The 18,477-nt window shown below is 44.4% G+C and overlaps 1 long non-coding RNA gene across 1 annotated transcript; it reads left to right on the top strand.

Annotated features, from left to right (window-relative positions):
* Positions 1-3,385: 3,385 nt before the first annotated feature.
* Positions 3,386-7,629, top strand: LOC144825174 (uncharacterized). Its single transcript, XR_013609316.1, has 2 exons — positions 3,386-3,422; positions 3,522-7,629. It is a non-coding gene; the product is annotated as an uncharacterized LOC144825174 (long non-coding RNA).
* Positions 7,630-18,477: the final 10,848 nt, after the last annotated feature.

Here is an 18,477-nt window from a genome sequence, read left to right as displayed (position 1 = left end):
AATGGGTGGGGTCGTCCAACTGTTACAATGGGAAATGTTATGAAGCAATCAAATCCTTTTTTTTTTTAAACCTTTATTGAGAAACAGGTATAAGTACAAGCGCAGGCCTACAACCACAAGGGCCGGCCGCAAAATCAGGAGAGTCAAAAGGGAACAACATCAATATGTACGGTAGGATGAATACAGGATAGACGTGAAATGAAATCGTTACACAGTAAGCGCCAGGATAAGAAAGGTTTCATTTTATGATGTATAGAGGAGGCAGAAGCCATATCTACCCATGTGTCACGCAACATACTCAGAAAAAGAGGGGGGGGACGAGAGGGATGCAGCCCCCTACGCAATCAAATAACCACAGTAGAGCAAAGCCCAGATACATCCAATGCCCATCAAAGGTTCAAAAATAAAGGACAAATCGTAGCAAACAAGTAAAAAGACGGTAAGTGAAGGCTCTTCCCAGGTAACCAAATTCGGAACACCCCGATCAGGATTAAAGACAGGATAGGCGGCGGGGAGGAAGGGATCTCGGAGCGAGGCGTTTATGCGACTGTTCCGATCGCCATCTTGGCTCCTCCCCCCCAAATCCTTTTCTTTAAGGTCACATGGCAATCGCGCACCGAGCGTGCAAGGAGGCCGCACCCGACGCGATTTTGAGAAAATATATTTATCATAATACACGTTTATTACAGTTAGAAATATATAAATGTTTAAAATATTTTAGATTATCGCTTGCTGTCATATACTGTTTAAAGTTATTTAGATATACTTTTGAGACAAAAAACAATAAGAGGGAATGGCGTACACGGCGTGACACCATACGTCTGTGACGTAACACAGGGCCTGGCGGCATGCACTCGTCGCATATGTAACGTGCACCGGGCCGGACCCCATACGTACATGATGGAACGTGTGGCTTGGTACTGCGTACCCGTCGGATACCAAAGTAGCAGCTGGGGCGACTTCATGCGTATATTATGTTACCCGGGACGCAGTGTCATAAACCCGTCGGATACGAAATGTGCATTATTTACGAGTTTAGCAATATGGTGGATCGGATTCGCGTGGTGATGGAGCTTGGTACGCTACCAGTATGGGAGTGCAGTTTTCTCAACAAAAAAAAAAGACATACAAATTTTTTGGGGAAGATATAAAACATTACATAATTTTTAAAGTTAAAAAAACAGAAGCATAATAGAGTTCCAAAATATTTTAAAATATAATAGAAGAAATATAGGTTTTATAAACATTAGAATATGAAATTAACATTTAAAAAAACTTTGAAATTCACTGAAAAAAACATAGGTTTAACAGACGTTATAGTTAGGAATTAGCATTTAAAAACCTTGGAAATTCACTAAAAAAACATAGGTTTCAGGGACGTTATAGTTAGTTGAACATTTGACTCATATAAAACCAGAGAAATTTGCCTGTTATAGTTAGTTGAGCTAACTATAACTAGCATGCCAGCAATGCACTGGTGATGATGTCACATATTACATCACTGATGACATCACTGAAGACATCTCAAATTACATCACTGATGACGTAATGGCGTCGGGGGAATAAAATACTTCTGAGCACTAATCTGGGTCCGTGGCCGTGACTGTTTGGATTAGAAGAAATCAAGCCAGCGGAGATATATATATGTCATCAGTGATGTCATTGAGATGTCAGCAGTGATGTCATCAGTGATGTCACTGACCATGTCATGAATGATGTAATATGTGACATCATCACCAGTGGATTGCGGGCAAGAGAGTTACAGTTAGTACAACTAAATATAACAAAGGAATTTCAATGGTTTTGTATGTGTGAAATGTCCAGCTAACTATAACACCCCTGAAACCTATGTTTTTTCAGTGAATTTCAAAGGTTTTATAAATGATAATTCCTAACGATAACCTGCCTGAAACCTATGGTTTTTCAGTGAATTGTAAAGGTTTTTTAAATGACAATTCCTAATTATAATGTTGACCACTTCCCCATATCTTCAACAAGAAACCAAATCTGCAATGCTACTTAAAAAAACAGGCAATAGTTCCACTTACTACTAACAAATCAACATCAACATTTAACTAGTGTAAGGACGTCGACTTTGTACTGCGTGAATAACATCCAACTCACACACATATTTAAAGTGCAATATGTGATAGAGATATGAATTAAACACTTCCGACATCCAACAAAATAACAATACCCAGCGCCAACACCACTACAACTACCCCTCCTGACCCCCCCCCTCTATTACCTCAGAGGCAGCTCAAAACAGGACAACGGACCATCCCAAAATAATATATATCTCCTCAACAGCATACTAGCTCAATGTTCAGAGATGTGGCAACCAATTATCTATAAGGGAAAGAACTCACACATCAACAATAATGTACACAACGCCAAGACTACAGCTGAAATGCTATACACAATTCACTATACAAACCAAAAACGTTTCCGTATGTAGATATACAATTGATACGTGCAGTGTACTGCATAGTGGACGCAACCATATTATCTCAGACACTCGGGAATATTTCGGTCATGTAGCTGTGTCCCCTCCCCCTTTGAAGCAGAAGAGGAGTGGGCTGGTCCAACGTACGCAACATCAGCGTTAGACTATAAATAATTAGGCTACAACTTGGGCGTGGTTTACTTCTGCAAAGAGAAGAGACTCCGCCAGAGCGAAGGTCCTCACCCTGACATGGGGCTGCCGCCATGAGCACGTGCCTCCTCGATACAGGCCGATTGCGAACTCAGCGCCACAGCACCGCAGACTTATGTCTGTATCGACTACTGCCTTCGATCTACACTGTGGACATGTCAGAACTCCAAGCTTAATACCATATGAGCTTACCAGTTCTTGCACAGGAACAGAGATGCTAGTACCCAAATCCCCTAAGACAATGTCAGCAGGTCTTATTCAGAACCTCCTATCAGCACCTCGGGGGACGGGGGAATTGGATAAAATAATAAACAGAGAAGAGACTGGTCTAGAGAGGTTCCTTCAGGCTGCTACTGTTGTCGCTGTCTGCTTTTACTGGTACCTAGGAAATAACACACCATTACAATCCTAACCTTCCTAAGCCTGTTCAATACTTGTTCTACTGTATATCTCACCCACCCTTACGCTTCTGGACTTTTGCTTCTCTTCTTTTCTATCATAGAGGTTTCTGCACTCTTCTAATTAGTTGTCACTATTTCAAGAAATAAATATTGTTAGTTTCTTTTATCTTCTAATCAATTGGCCAAATCTTATTATATTATCTACCTTGGTAAGTGCACTTACTTCACTAGCTAGACGAGTATTCTTTAAGTGGGGGGTCTGTTTAACTCTTGTTGATGTAGCTGCTCCTCCTTCTGACTTAACTTTTTTCTCTTGGTATATCTTTTCAGGTTTCCATGAATTGACTACAAGGATTTAGCTTCAGGTGAGTATTTACACTGTTCTTACAGACTATTAATTCTCAATTCTTGCTTCTCTGATTAACCTTAACCCTTATCACTCTCTCTCTCTCTTGTATTTACAGAATTTTCAACAACTGCGCTCTCCTCAAGGTCTAGGCAAGATGGCTTCAGAAGTACTTCACAGTTGACTGCCTTATTCTTATTAATTTCACTTAGCTTTGGTTTCAACTTCTTGAACTTGGTCAAACTTAGTTCTCTTTCTCACTCCTTGCTGACTCGACGACGCTCCGCCTACGCTCTCCTCAGAAAGACGGACTCTGACAGAAAATATGTTCCGCGACTCGCGCTTGATTAAATGCGCCGAGTCGCGTCAAATAAGATTCCTCAACACTCTCGTAATGTGGATGAGTGGAGTACTTCAACTATTTATAACTAGGGACAAAGGAAACAAGAGGTCAGCCCGGCACAACTATACCGGCTAACGGCTCTGGTGAAGTGCGTATTTTCAGATGCGCTCGCGCAGCTCCTAGACTCCAGTGCAGCTGCGGCGTAACGACTAGAACTCCTACCTCTAGTCCATTGTGGCCACCGCGGCGGCCATCTTGTCTCTCCTATGTCGGACCCTCTCAGTCCATGAAGCTCCAACAGGAGGATGTTGGCCAGATCGAATCAAATCTGTGCCGCATAGTCTGAAACCTGATTGTTGGGGTTCTGACAGGACAGCAGGGTTTACAACTTGAATTCAACTTTGGATCTAAATTTTTCGTCGGTATCTGTGCTGAGTACTGCCTTCAATCTACACTGCGGTCAGTAGAATTGACAACTTGATACCAGTTGTGCATCAGCACTACAGAAAACATTTAATTCAGTCTCGATTTATTTAAAGCAGAGACAATTGTAATATCTCCTCAGATTTTTATTAAAGTTTGAACAGTAGAAAATTCAGCCTTAATTTATTTAATGCAGAGACAATTGTACTATATGTCTTCAGATTTTGTTTACATAAGTGACAAAAAGCATTCGTCTACGTCTGTGTCAACAACTGCCTTCAATCTATACTGCGGACAGCAGGGTTCACAACTTGAATTCAACTTTGGATCTAAATTTTTCATCGGTATCTGTGCTGAGTACTGCCTTCAGTCTACACTGCAGTCAGTAGAATTGACAACTTGAGTCCAGTTGCGCATCAGCACTACAGAAAACATTGAATTCAGTCTCGATTTATTTAAAGCAGAGACAATTGTACTATGTCCTCAGATTTTGTTAAAGTTTGAACAGTAGGAAATTCAGCCTTCATTTATTTAATGCAGAGACAATTGTACTATATGTTTCCAGATTTTATTTACATAAGTGACAAAAAGCATTCGTCCATGTCTGTGTCAACAACTGCTTTCAATCTATACTGCGGACAGCAGGGTTCACAACTTAAATTCAGCTTGCCATCGACAATATGGACAGCATTCAAGTTAGCCTTGATTTATGTAAGGCAGAGACAATTTTGTTAATGGATGCCACAAAAAACATTCCTCAATGTCTGTACTAATTACTGCCTTTAAATGTACACTGCGATCAACAGAGTTCACCACTTGATACCAGAAGTGCTTAAGCAGTACAGACAATATTAAATTAATTCTAGATTTATTTAAGGCAGAGACAATTTTACTGTATCCTCACATTTTGTTAACGTATGTGACAAAAAAAATTCCTCGATGTATGTGTCACTACTGCCTTCGATCTACACTGCGACCAGCAGGGTTCACAACTTGGTACCAGTGGAGCATCAGCTCTACAGACAATATTAAATTCATTCTCGATTTATTTAAGGCAGAGACAATTGTATTGTGTCCTCAGATATTGTTAACTGTGACAAAAAAGCATTCATCGATGTTTGTGTCGTGGAGTGCCTTCGATCTACACTGCGGACAGCAGGGTTCACAACTTAAATTCAACTTTGCATCTACACTACAGACAGTAAGGAATTCACCTTTGATTTATTTAATGCAGAGACAATTGTACTGTATGTGTTCAGCTTTTGTTAAAATAAGAAACAAAAATCATTCGTCCATATCTGTGCTCAGTACTGCCGTTGATCTACAGTTTTTGACAGCAGGGTTCACAACTTCAATTCAGCTTTGAATCTATACTACGGACAGCATGAAATTTAGCCTTGATTTATTTAAGGTAGATATAATTGTACTTTATGTCCTCAGATTTTGTTAAAGGATACGACAAAAATAATTTCTTGGTGTGAGTGATGACTACTGCCTTCGATCTACATTGTGACGGCTCACGATTCAGGTTGAATAGCGATTGTACATGACGCATTCCAGTAGACAAGAGACAGTATACCACTGCGACCCCCCCCAAACCACGAACCATTGCAGAGTGCGCACAGGCTGAGTTCTTTCGGGACCACTAACTCACTGCACCACAAGTCATCTCGTCGTAGCCTTAAGACAGAATTCACTAGGCAAAAAACATTGCTCCCAGTGCAGTCTGCCGGCACTACGCATTATCGCAGGATACGTACAAGCTCAGCGCCAAAGGTAGAACTAACTCAGTGCACCATAAATCATCACAAAGAAGAGTGAACAGTTTTTTGTCACGGTGAGACATACTGTCCCTTTTAAATGTCCCTGAAACATACATATTTTAATAATGTATTCTATACATGTTCTATCTTCCACTTCAATCATGATTACAGATGATGCACTCCACCTTAAGATCTACACTGCGGATTGCAGGGTTTGCAACTTGAATACAGCTATACAAGTACACTATAGACAGTAGGGGATTCAGCCTTGATTTACTTAATGCAGAGGCAATTATACTGTATGTATTTACATTTTGTTTAAATAAGTGAAAAAAAGCATTCTTCTATAACTGTGCTGACTAGTGGCTTCGCTGTACACTGCGGACAGTAGTATTCACAACTTAAATTCAGCATTCTATCTACACTACAGACAGTAGGGAATTTAGCCTTCATTTAGTTAAGGCACAGACAAAAAATACTCCTGTGGCACTGCTAGTATGCGCAAACACCTTTAATCCCAGCATACTGTGAACTATGTTCACAAAGAATGTAGAACACAGCGCCAAAATGTACCTCCACCACCGGCAATACCAAGTACCTCTTGGGCATCACCTTCAACATCGCCACCAGACATACGTCCCCATTTTGAGAAAGTTAGAATGCACTGCGTGAAATGCAATAGTTTAATTTGTTATGGGGATCAATCAGTAGACCTAGTTTGCAGAACAATTGTTAACCATCAACGGTAGTTCCCCCCCCATCAGAGTACATGCAATCCAGTATGCAACATTCAATGCTTTGAGTGCAGCCCGTTCAGACCACGCATCATCGCAGGGTGAGCACACGCTAAACACCAAACGCACCACTAACTCAGTACACCATAAATATTCGCCCGAGGTTTTATTAAGGCAAAATTCAGTAGTCAAAAAACATTACCCCCAGTGCGGCTTGTCTGGACCACGCATCATCCCAAAGATCCTACTAACTCCTCAGTGCACCATAATTCATCGCCACATGGCCATATTCAGGCAGAATTCAACTGACTCTTCAATTATTATTTGCAGAGTGAAGTACCAAACTAAATTAAGCGTCTATCAAACCCTACACAATATCCCTTTAGTAGCTTTCCTTCCTTCAGTTCTAGGTTTAGTTGAAAAACAAAATTCACGCTGCAAGTGCAAAGGCACACTCAATGGCAGTCTACACTGCGGACAGCACAGGTCACAACTTGAACTATAATGTCCCTGAAACATATACATTTTGACAATGTATTCCATACATGACTCACCTTTTATTTCAATCGTGATTACAGATTATGCAGTCCAGTAGACAACACGCCGACTACCAGACGTACCACTAACTCAGTGCCCAATAAATTATTGGCCATGTGGCCGTATTAAGGCAAAATTCAGTAGCCAAAAGCCATTGTTAGTAGTGCGGTCTGCCTGAACCACACATCATCGCAGGTTCCACACAAACCAACCCTACCTTAGTGCACCACAACTCATGAACCCTTTACGATAGAATCTTCTGTGTATTATTTTACATGTCGTGCTCCTACCTTTGTACAGTAGAAGTCATAAACCATTTACGATTGAATATCTATGTATGATATCATGATTACTATTCTACTTGTTACCAACAGCAACGTAATAAAATGGAGTTGAGCACACGTGCCCGTACACACTTCAACTATCTATTTGTGTCTGTGTATTTATTATGTTTGTAAAATGTTGCTCCTGCGCCCTACCACATTATATTGTGATATAAATAGCGTATACAACCATCTTACCTCTGACAGTAAGTGTGAGCTATTCCTCCTTTTTCTTTTAGCAGATTTATATAGCGCAAAATCAACCGAAAACTATATCAACCATTTACATGAGCACTGTATTTACAAAACATTTTCAGGTAGGTGTTGATTACGTCATTACTGTACAATAACAGGATGTGGACGCAACTCCGACCTCGAGCACTGTTTTCCAGCACCAAGTTCAACAGTATACCTGAATGACCACATACTTATATATATTATCTTCCTTTCATGTGCCAAAAACTGCAACTTAAACCTTTAACAGCCCTGTATTATTACAGCTACAACTCTCCACTGAATGTACAACAAACATTCATAATCGCAGAAATGCGTCATATCCACCATCTTTTATGTGTGCAACTATGAATGAATATAGAGTCAGTGATACCCTGTACCTTCCATGTTGGCCATGTTATGGAACTTTACAGATGTAATGACACATTTGCGCTTAAGACCCAGTTGATGTCAGCACTACAAGACGGACGCCCAAATCACTTGATTTCTCATATAGCTAACAACGGAACCACGCCCATAGCTCCGGAGTCATCGTTCACAGCCTCGCGTAGTACTGGCATACGTCAGGCCAGCCCACTCCGCTTACGCTTCCAGGAAAAAACAAAAACGCAACATTGCCCAGATTTCCATTATACTGATTTCTTAGTTCCAGGTCTAGTTGTCAAAACGGCACACACACACACACACACTCCCTCATGGCTGGTATACACCCACACCACACCCATCCAGCACATGCGTCACTACACACGTGACCCTACCAATAAAAAAGACGGGGCGCACGTGCTCTACGCCATTTTAGAGTTGCCCCCATCGCAAACGCTGTGGTGGTCCGTCCTAGTGCTTCGAGCGCCTCATGTAGGCCCGAACAACTGAGTACAAGGGTCCACCACTACGTGCCGTGGTACCGGAAGAACTGAGCGGGTGAGGAACCTGCGATGATGATAGGAGCACGAGTATGTCGTTACCCATACCGATATCAAGACTCTGCACCATATGTCAGATTTCTTGGTGGCAGAGCGGGACTGCATGATGTAGAAGGTGTCCTGTCCACAAAAAGGTGAGCAATGAGGCTTAGGTGCGCATCGGTGGGAGTCGATAGGGTGCAGCAGACGGAATACAAAAAAGCGACTCAGCGATTTAGGCGTACGCAGTCCTATATACCTTATCTTACTGTATGTATATATATTTTTTCCAATAGCAGGAACGCTTTTATAATCGGTCAAACGTCCGGAATATAAACTATACAAATAGTTGTTTTTAAATGCGAGAGGGAAGGTGTGTGAAAGGGCGATGTTATTCAACTCCACATTAAGATAGTAACAAATACCAATCATAACATCTTTCTTTTACTATCTTTTATATGTAGAGCTTCAGGGTGCATTATGTCCCGGCACGTGGTGAAAAACACACTGGTGACAGAAAGGTGAGCTCCGAATATTCTTTTCAGTCACGGTCTCACTTCCTCTCTCCTTTGATAAAGAAATGACACACAATGTTAACTTACTTTTTATCTTACAGGTTGTGTTTTACAAATTGGTGTCCTCCTCCCCCCCAAAACACCTACAAAGCTCTGCGTTCGTGGATTCTGCGATGATGCGTGGCCATCATAACAACGTCTGAGATGGCTGCTTCGACACACGGTGCACCCTCTTTGAATCACACCAATGGCACAAGGTGAGCAAATAAGCTTGTTTCCGAAACAACGACAAGTCATCTGTGAAAGGAGAGAGTGGGTAGTGTGTAGCAGCTTCACTGCATAGGAATGTACAGTTACCTCCGAGCAGTGAGGATAGGTTACAACAGTCTGAGGGGCAGATCTACAAGCCCCTTGCGCCACTTTTGTGTCACTTTTAACATGGAAAAAATGGCGCAAGGAGCTTGTAAATCTGCCTCTGACTTCCCTTGAAAAACACTCATCTCCGAACTCTGCGAGTCAATGGGGTGCAACAGTCTAGGTACGCAATTAAGAGAACTCACCGCTATGCAGTGGGAGTGTATGGGATATACTACTTTTTTTTTTTCAAATTCTTTTTATTGAATATATACATCAAACAACAAAACATGACCATCACTCCAAGGCATCAGCATAGCAATATCGGAGAGCACAGGTTCCAACAGTTCAGAATTATGAAGGAGTACAAATAGGGGGTTCAGGTCACATCCAGTTCCTCCCGGATTGGGTCAATATTGGGTGGAGTACAAATATCCCCACGATAGGAGTTCCATGCATCCCAAATTTTCCCCCACTTACGGGGTCTCCCCCTTGCGACATACACTGATTTCTCCCGCAACATGCACCAATCAAGGCCTCCATCCATTTCCGCACCTGAGGAACTCGACCAGCCTCCCACAACTGAGCAATGTTTCTCTTGGCAAGCATACATGCGAGGGTAACCCAGGTCCTACCATGTGTTGTGAAGTCGGTAGGCTCCCATACATTGAGCAGGCAGCGCCTCGCCTCCAGCGCAATCGATACTTTCAACACCTCGCTCATTTTTTCATGTATCCCACTCCAGTAAGTCTGAACCACCGGGCATTCCCACAAGATATGTAAGAATGTTCCCGGCAAACCACATCCCCTACGGCAGTCCGCGCTCGAGTCGAGCCCCATAGGGCACAGACCGGGGCCCGTGGTATATGACCGGTGGAGGATCCTAAGTTGTATCAAGAGAAGTCTCATGGAGATCGCAACCTCCCGGGGGGAGGAAACCGCCTCCACCCAGTCCTCATCATCCAGCACCAAACCATCCGCAACCCATTGATCCCGGACCCTAACTAGGGGATCGGGATATACTACTTTAAAAGAAAAACAGAGCACAGACACCTCCTTACAGTGGAAGTTGATGAAATACATTATCCTGAGTGTACAAATAAATAAAGCAAAAATGTACGTGTGCAGTTGTATTTACTATGCTATTACTAACTCTATATACTATCTTTCAGATCACTAAACTGGAGGGTGCACTATGAACCAGCACGTGCTTGGACACACAACGAGGCAAAAGGTGAGCTATGAGTACTTTCTCCAGTATTAACTGCTCCATCTATAACTTTATCTCTCTAACAGTGTTAATGTCATTTTTTCTCTCTTTCTCTCTCTCTCACATCATTTCTCTTTCTCTTTTAAAGTTATGGACGCTGCTGTTCACTCTGCCGTGTACAACCAAAGCTGAGTTCAAGTTGTGAACTCTGTTGGTCACCGTGTTTACACAAGGTAAGCAGAGCGGCCTAGATATACAATGCCTCCGATTAAATGGGCTCCAAGGCCCCTCACTGCAAAATTAGAAGTGTGTGAGCCTCAACGACCCCCCTCAAGCCCCGGGAAACACCAACCCCCGGGGATTTATGTATTGTGGGAGGCATGCTGCGTGGCCCTAAGCCTGGAGCCCTCGAGGGCCGGCTCCTGGAGTGTCTCGGGGTGCCTACCCCGGGACACTGCTGTTTGCTATGAGAGGGCTCGCGGCTCCCGCCCTCCCATAGCAAAGTTGGTTTGGATTTTGAAAGAGAGAGCAGGGAAATCTGTTCTCTCTTTCAAAATCCAAACTAGATTGCTTTTCCACATGCATGTTAGCATTTCCCCATGTGGAAAAGAAATGCCGGCTCCTGAAGGACACGGGGAGCCGGCAGGACCGTGAGGGCATGTTGGCTCCCCCCATGGTCCCCAACATTTTTTATAACACCCGGGTGAGGGGGTCCCCGGGGTTATTAGAAATTACTAATAGGGGCTATTTTTTACGGTAAAATTAGAAGTCGCGCGGCGCTCAGTGCGGGCCCCTGGTGTGCACGTGCTGGATGCATGACTCATAATCTGTAGGGTGCACGACTCCAGCGCCTTTGGTGCCCAACTTCTACGCGTTTGGGAGTCGGCATTGCTTTTCCACATGGGAAGCTACTAACATGCAGCTCCCCATGTGGAAAAGCAATCTGATTTAGATTTTGAAAGAAAGAACAGATTTCCTTGCTATGGGAGGGCAGGATGGACACCCCGGGACACTGCAGGAGCCGGCCCTCCCACAATACATAATGCCCCGGAGAGTGGTGGTCCCCAGGGCTTTGGAGACCTTGCAGCCCCCCAACCATTTTTTTTTGTAGCCCCGGGGGTGACGTTGCCCTCGAGTGCTCCAGCAGGGGGGCCACACAGTCTCCTCCCACAATACATAAAGCCCCGGTGGGTGGTGGTCCCCACGGATTTGGGGACCTTGGACCTCTTCCCCCAGCATTTGTTTTGGAGCCCGGGGTGTGACGATCCCCAGGGCTGGGGGGCCCCTCTGGGCCCCCCCATAAAATGTAATCATTTTGCCACCAGTATTTAGCCCCCCCGGGATCAAATTATAAGAAAAGCTCCGTTTTATTTCATTTATGAGTCCGCGCACCCTACACGCACCTGCCGGGTCTTTTAAAAAAATATATATATTTTAATTTTGTGGGCCCTGGGGGTCTTTCTGGGACCCCCTAAGCAGGTCTAAAGGGTAAAAGTATTCCTACCCTGCCCCCTTTCTACGTTTTGCACACATATTCCACTGACTTCTTCAGCCTCGCTTCTACCGAGGCACAAAATAGCTGCCAACAGTTCCTGGTTTCGAATGTTGACAACCACTTGACAGCCAATTAGCATTCAGCGCGTGAGCGGAAGGTTGCGCTTATAGTGCGCTCACGGTGCGCTCAGGATGCGCAGATCCACCGCGGCAATAGATATATAAATGCTTTTAACTGTCATTTTCTCAGTAACTACTGAACAGATTTACACCGTTTAAGCAAAAGGCACAAGTCCGAACTGAGGACTACCTCTTTGCCAAATATGGCGTAATTCCGGTCAGCAGTTCGGGCTGTAGCTGTGGCTAAAGGTCCTATGGGAAATTGCATGGGGAAAACACGTTTTGTAAACTCCCCTTTTTTCTCGGCCCCCGCTTGAGGAATCACCGTGAAACTTTCAGATAGGAGCGGACCGGAGCTGACCGTAAGTTTTGAAAATGTTGCGAAGATTCACCAACCGGCGCTAAAGTTATTCCAAATAGAATGTTGCGGATTTCCTAAAATCGGAAAATAGGTCCTAACTATAACTACCTCCTGGCGACCGCCAGTATGTAATATATATATATATGTATATACATACATATAAATAAATATATATATATATATACATATATATAGACATATAAATATATATATACACATATACATATACACACACACACACATATATATATATCCCACAACCTGGCTCCGCTTGGTCGACCCCTGGCGCTCTCCCACCGGTGCGTTTTCCTCGGCAGAGCCCTGCCGAATTATAATTCCAAAACACCCTTGCAGGTAATGAAAACGCACTCGAGCGATCTTTTTCCTTTTCAGTTATTTATTGCACCACAGTTTCTTGCAGTTACCCAACTGCAAGAAACTGTGGTGCAATAAATAACTGAAAAGGAAAAAGATCGCTCGAGTGCGTTTTCATTACCTGCAAGGGTGTTTTGGAAACATATATATATATATATATATACAAATACACTCATGTAAAGCGCTCTAATATCTCTGAGCAATGTTGTCGCCATGAAAAGCTGCAAAATACTTTCTAACATTTCAACAGAATTCAAGTGGAAAATAAAACATTTGCTCTTTCTGCTGGAAAATCTCTCTTGAAAGTGCTCCCAGATGTAAGCAAATAATTTCATGCACTTGGACAAAGTGCCCCGCAGGTGTCTGATAAAAACCTACTGACCAGTCTAGTGTGCTTGCAATACCTCTTTACATGCGTTGCATTCCCACCAACCCCAATGGGATGACACGCGGCATATTAAGCTGTGTTAGCCACTCTCCAGCAGCCATGCATCAATAGTTGACCTTAGGAGCTTGCTCTTTCCAGGGCCTTCATATTGAGCTACACATTTACAAGAGACTGGACTTCCACTGTGTGTCTGACCAGAGCTAAGGCTTTTCGGAAATATTAGTGTCATTATAATTCACAAAAAGTTTCAACTCCTAATTCTCCTACATGACTGATCGGACCTTTCCGAGATGAATGGCCATGCCGGTCGCTTGGTTGTCACTGCCCTTACAGCTGCCAAGATTTGTATTTTGCACAATTACCGTCACATGAGGAATGGTTTGCGGAGATGTACAAGACTGTGCCCTATGTAAAGGTAATTTACTGTTTAATGAATACAGCAGATATTTTTATTTTCGCATGGTTCCCCTTTCTGCGGGATGTCCCCAATTCGCTTTGACCCTTGATTCTTCCTCATCACTGTTGTTTCACCCCCCTCCACCCACTTCTCCCCTGCATTACTATACTTGGGCCTTGCCTGGCCGGCTCTTTTCTCTGCAGTTTCGTCTTCCCTCCCTTCGTTTCATTCTGTCCTTCTTCTATTCTTCTCCTTACTTTCCTCCTTCTATAGCTTATTTTCTCATCCCTCTCTTCCCCTTTTCTCCCTTTGTTATATATTACTATTGTTTGTTATTGATGCATGTATTGCAATCAACATTTATATCTCATACTGGACTTGCATGTCACTGTTTTTGCTAATAATTTTTCAGTACTTAATTTATTTTACCCATGAGACATTTTTTGCACACCCTTTTATGCTATTTATGTACAACCATAAAACAATACAGACCATGCAAAGCAAGAAAGCTGGTGTATGGTAAACACATTAAATGCCAGATGTACGACCATTCCATTTTGCGAGTCGCAAATTGCGACGTTTTGTGACAAGCAATTTGCGACATGCAAAATGGAATGTACCACAGTGTCTCGGACACTGTTTGCAATTCCCAATGGGGTCGCAAACGGCCTGCCTCATTAATATTCATGAGGCAGGTTGCAATTTGCTACTCCAATGGGAATGACCAGCACTCACAGGGATGGTGGCCTGCTGGGTTCAGCAGAAAACCATGTCTGTGACTGATTTTTAAATAAAGCAGTTTTTAAAAAAATCAGCCCGTTTTCCTTAAAGTACAAAGAGATGCATTTATAAAAGAAAAATTAAACGTTTTGTTTCGTTTTTAGGTCGCGCCTGGGCAGCGCATGCGCTGCTCTGCAAGGCATGCTGTATTTAGGTATGGACTTGAAGCTCCGCCCATATTTTTCATTGGCTTGTGTCAGTGTCGTTTGTAAATGTTGGCTTCTGATTTGTTGATAGGCTTATTAGTCCCTCCTTAGTACTTCCGTGTCTTTTGTTGTTACCTCCCATTAGGACTGGCCCTTTTACATGTGTCCTAACTTGGGAGCTTTTGTTAGAAATTTAGAGAACTATTTACCTAATTATTATAGACAGGACTCACGGGACGCCAGCAATGGCGGACGCTTCTATGTATTAGCAGCGCGCCACCTACGCTTTCACTGTGGATGCCCCCCCAGTACTCACGGAGTGCCGGCAAATGGCGGCCACTTGTATGTATTAGCAGTGTGCCATGCGCCCTTTCACTGTGGCTGCCTCCCCCCAGCACTCGCAGGATGCCGGCAATGGCAGCCACTTCTAAATAGTAGCAGCGCGCCTTGGGAGCTTTCACTGTGGCAGTGCAATAGGTTATGCACTTACGAGAGTTTGAGCTACTGGCATTGTAAATGACAATGCCTTTTATTTATGTGTTAATTTTTAAAACATTTATAAAAGGCATTCTCATTTCCAATACCAATAGCTTGCTTAAACTCTCGCAAATGCAAGACCTATTGTATTGCAAATGCTTGTTTAAGAGTAAGCAGTGGTCCGTAGGACCATTGCCTGCTGTTAAAAAATATTTTCATTGCCAGTTACAAAAGGGAAGGGGTCCCTTGGTGACTCCTTCCCGTTTGCGAGTGGCTTACCACCTACTTGAAGTAGGTGGTAAACTGTGAGTGTTTTGCGACTGCAATTGCGGTTTCAAAACAAATGTACATAGAAGCACGACTCGCTATTAGGAAGGGATGCCCTGGCACACCCCTTCCGAATAGCGAGTCGCAAAACCTATTTTGCAAGTCAGTAATAAGTTACCTACTCGCAAAATAGGGTTTGTACATAGCACAGACCTATTTAGCTGTCGCAAACAGGCCGATTTCCTGTTTCCGACCGCTAAAAAAAAAAGGTCGTACATCTGGCTTTTAGATTTTTTTTTTCATTTTTTTTTTTCAAAACCTTTATTGCACTTTGCATATTACACAGCGGAATGCCTACAACCCTGTGGGCCGGCCGCTATCAGAGGATCGTTGTACACAATAATTTCCAGCAAGAAGGATATCAACACCGCCTTAACAACAAATTCACGGTGGAGAGTACTGAAAAGTTTAAGAGTGCCAGTTGAGCAATTATTCAATGCATGAAATGAGGTTTTGATGTAGTTTTGCTTCTTTTGTGTTTTCCTTTTTAAACAACAACAAACTCATAACAATAACAGTTAGGAATGACAGTGCGGTTAAGCATTATTCAGTGCATTACAGGTCTCCAGTGTCTCTTGGGAATATGGGAACTTGACAGCCCATCGCAGTGCGCATACGTCTTTACCCACCCTACCCGCTCCTACCCCTTTTGGCCCATCTGCCTAAACTCTAAGAAGAAGCCTACTACAGCGGCCCTGGCCACCACCCCCCTGCCCCATCCCGCCTAAGTTCAACCCTCCTCCCCCTCCTCATCCTCAGATTCGTCCTGATCTTCTTCTCGCAGGGGTTCGCAGATGTCCCCCCTGTATTCATTCCACTTCAGCCATATCTTATTCCATTTCCCGGGACAGGCTCGGTTGATGTACACTGCTCGCTCTGTTAACATTACTCGATCCATGTGTAAGCACCATTGGGACTTGGTTGGGAGTTCTGCTGCCCCCCAGCGCTGTGCTATGTCGCGTTTTGCCACCATTAACCCCGCTGTGACCCAGAGTTGCTCGTATCGGTTCAAGTCAGTAGGCTCCCATATATTTGACAAACACCTCCTCGGGTCAGGTAATACGGAGTGATCTAGTGCCTGCGAAAGCGTGCGGAGCACCTGTTTCCAGTACTCCTGGATCTTGGGGCAGTCCCATATGGTATGGAAGAAAGTGCCTTCCTCCCCACATCCCCGGAGACAGTATGGATGGGGCGCCCTATGTATGCGATGCAGCATGGTCCTTGTATAATAAACCCTATGCAGGATCTTAAATTGCACCAGCCGCATGCGTGCCGCAATGCCCACCTCCCTAGGGGACCCAAGCGCCTCGTTCCATTCATGTTCATCCATATCGTTAATCTCCCCTTCCCATTTCTCTTTCAGGCGTGATGTGGGTTCAGGGCTGTTATTGAGTAGCTTGCGGTAAATTAGAGAAGTCGCCCGTTCGAGCATGTGATCGGTGAGTAGGCGATCCTCCAAAGGTGAAGAATCTGGGAGGTGTGTGTCTGTTGGAATGGCTGCAAGCAGTGCGTGGCAGATTTGAATGTATCTGTACAGTTCCCTGTCGTTGAGTTCATATAGTTCTTTTAATTGGGTAAAAGGGATCACCTCATTCCTCTCCCATAGGTCACCCACTACGGAAATGCCTATTGTGTCCCATTGTGCGAACCCCTTGGTGTTCCTCATGTTACCTAGTATGCGAGAGTCCCACAGCGGAGTCATCCTAGTGATTCTCCCCGTCCAGCCTAGTGCCGCCGTAGCTGCGTGCCATGTCTGCACCGTTATCCTGGTAGGGCCTATTAGAGTGTGCATTTTGCGGCGATCATATAGTGGACCCAACAGACTAGCAGTTCCCAGTTGCACCCTGTCCGAACGAAATGCTGGCTCATCGTGCGGCGCGTGTATCCATTGATTAATGGGTTTCAGTTGTGCCGCCCAATAGTACAGTCTTAAGTCCGGTAGCGCAATGCCCCCGCCATACTAGTCTCTGTGTAACTTGGATTGCGCCACTCGCGCCGGGAGGTTGCCCCAAAGTAGGTTAGAGACCAGAGCCGCTACTTTCTGGAAGAATTTGGGTGGCACAGGATAGGGAGAATTGTCAAGGACGTATAAGAAGCGTGGTAACGCCATCATCTTATAGAGTGCTGCCCTGCCGAGGAGTGTTAACGGCAGGCCAGACCAAAACTCCACATCCCGCTTGAGTCTATCCAGAGGCGGCTTCAGGTTCTTGTCTATGAATTCAGTCGGGTCCCTAGTGACGTGTATGCCTAGATATTTAAAAGATGACCCCGCCAGTCGCAGCGGGCAATCGTCGTCGAGATCCGGAACCGGACCCCGTAAAACGTAAATCTCTGACTTGGACCAATTTAGCGTGTAGCCGGAGATCCTACCGTACGTGTCACAAATGCGTAACAAGGCCGGTATTCCCACCTCAGGGTCCGTTAGATACAGCAACATGTGGTCTGCGTATAGGGACAGACGGTCTTCCCAACCCCCGGTCCCCGGTATTCCCTTGAGGAGGGGGGAGGCTCGTATGTGAGTCGCCAGGGGTTCCAAGGAGATGGCAAACAACAGGGGTGACAGAGGGCATCCCTGTCGCGTGCCCCGCCCCAGCTGGAAAGTGCGGGAAATGTGACCATTCGCCACCACATGAGCCACTGGGGCTGTGTACAGCAGTTTGACCCATGCTAAAAAGCGGGGCCCGAACCCCATACGTGTCAGTGTTTCGAAGAGGTACTCCCACTCCACCAGGTCAAATGCCATTTTGGCGTCAAGTGCCAGGATTACTGCCGGCGTGGAGATGGTGTCGGCTCTGGCTAGTATACCATGCAGCCGCCGCAAATTCATCGCTGTGTTCCTGTGTGGCATAAATCCGGACTGATCCGGGTGTA

Source organism: Lissotriton helveticus, chromosome 3_1 (assembly GCF_964261635.1).
Source record: "Lissotriton helveticus chromosome 3_1, aLisHel1.1, whole genome shotgun sequence".
NCBI lineage: Eukaryota > Metazoa > Chordata > Amphibia > Caudata > Salamandridae > Lissotriton > Lissotriton helveticus.
Note: the sequence above shows the minus strand (reverse complement) of the source record. Positions and strands in the feature narration are given on the sequence as shown.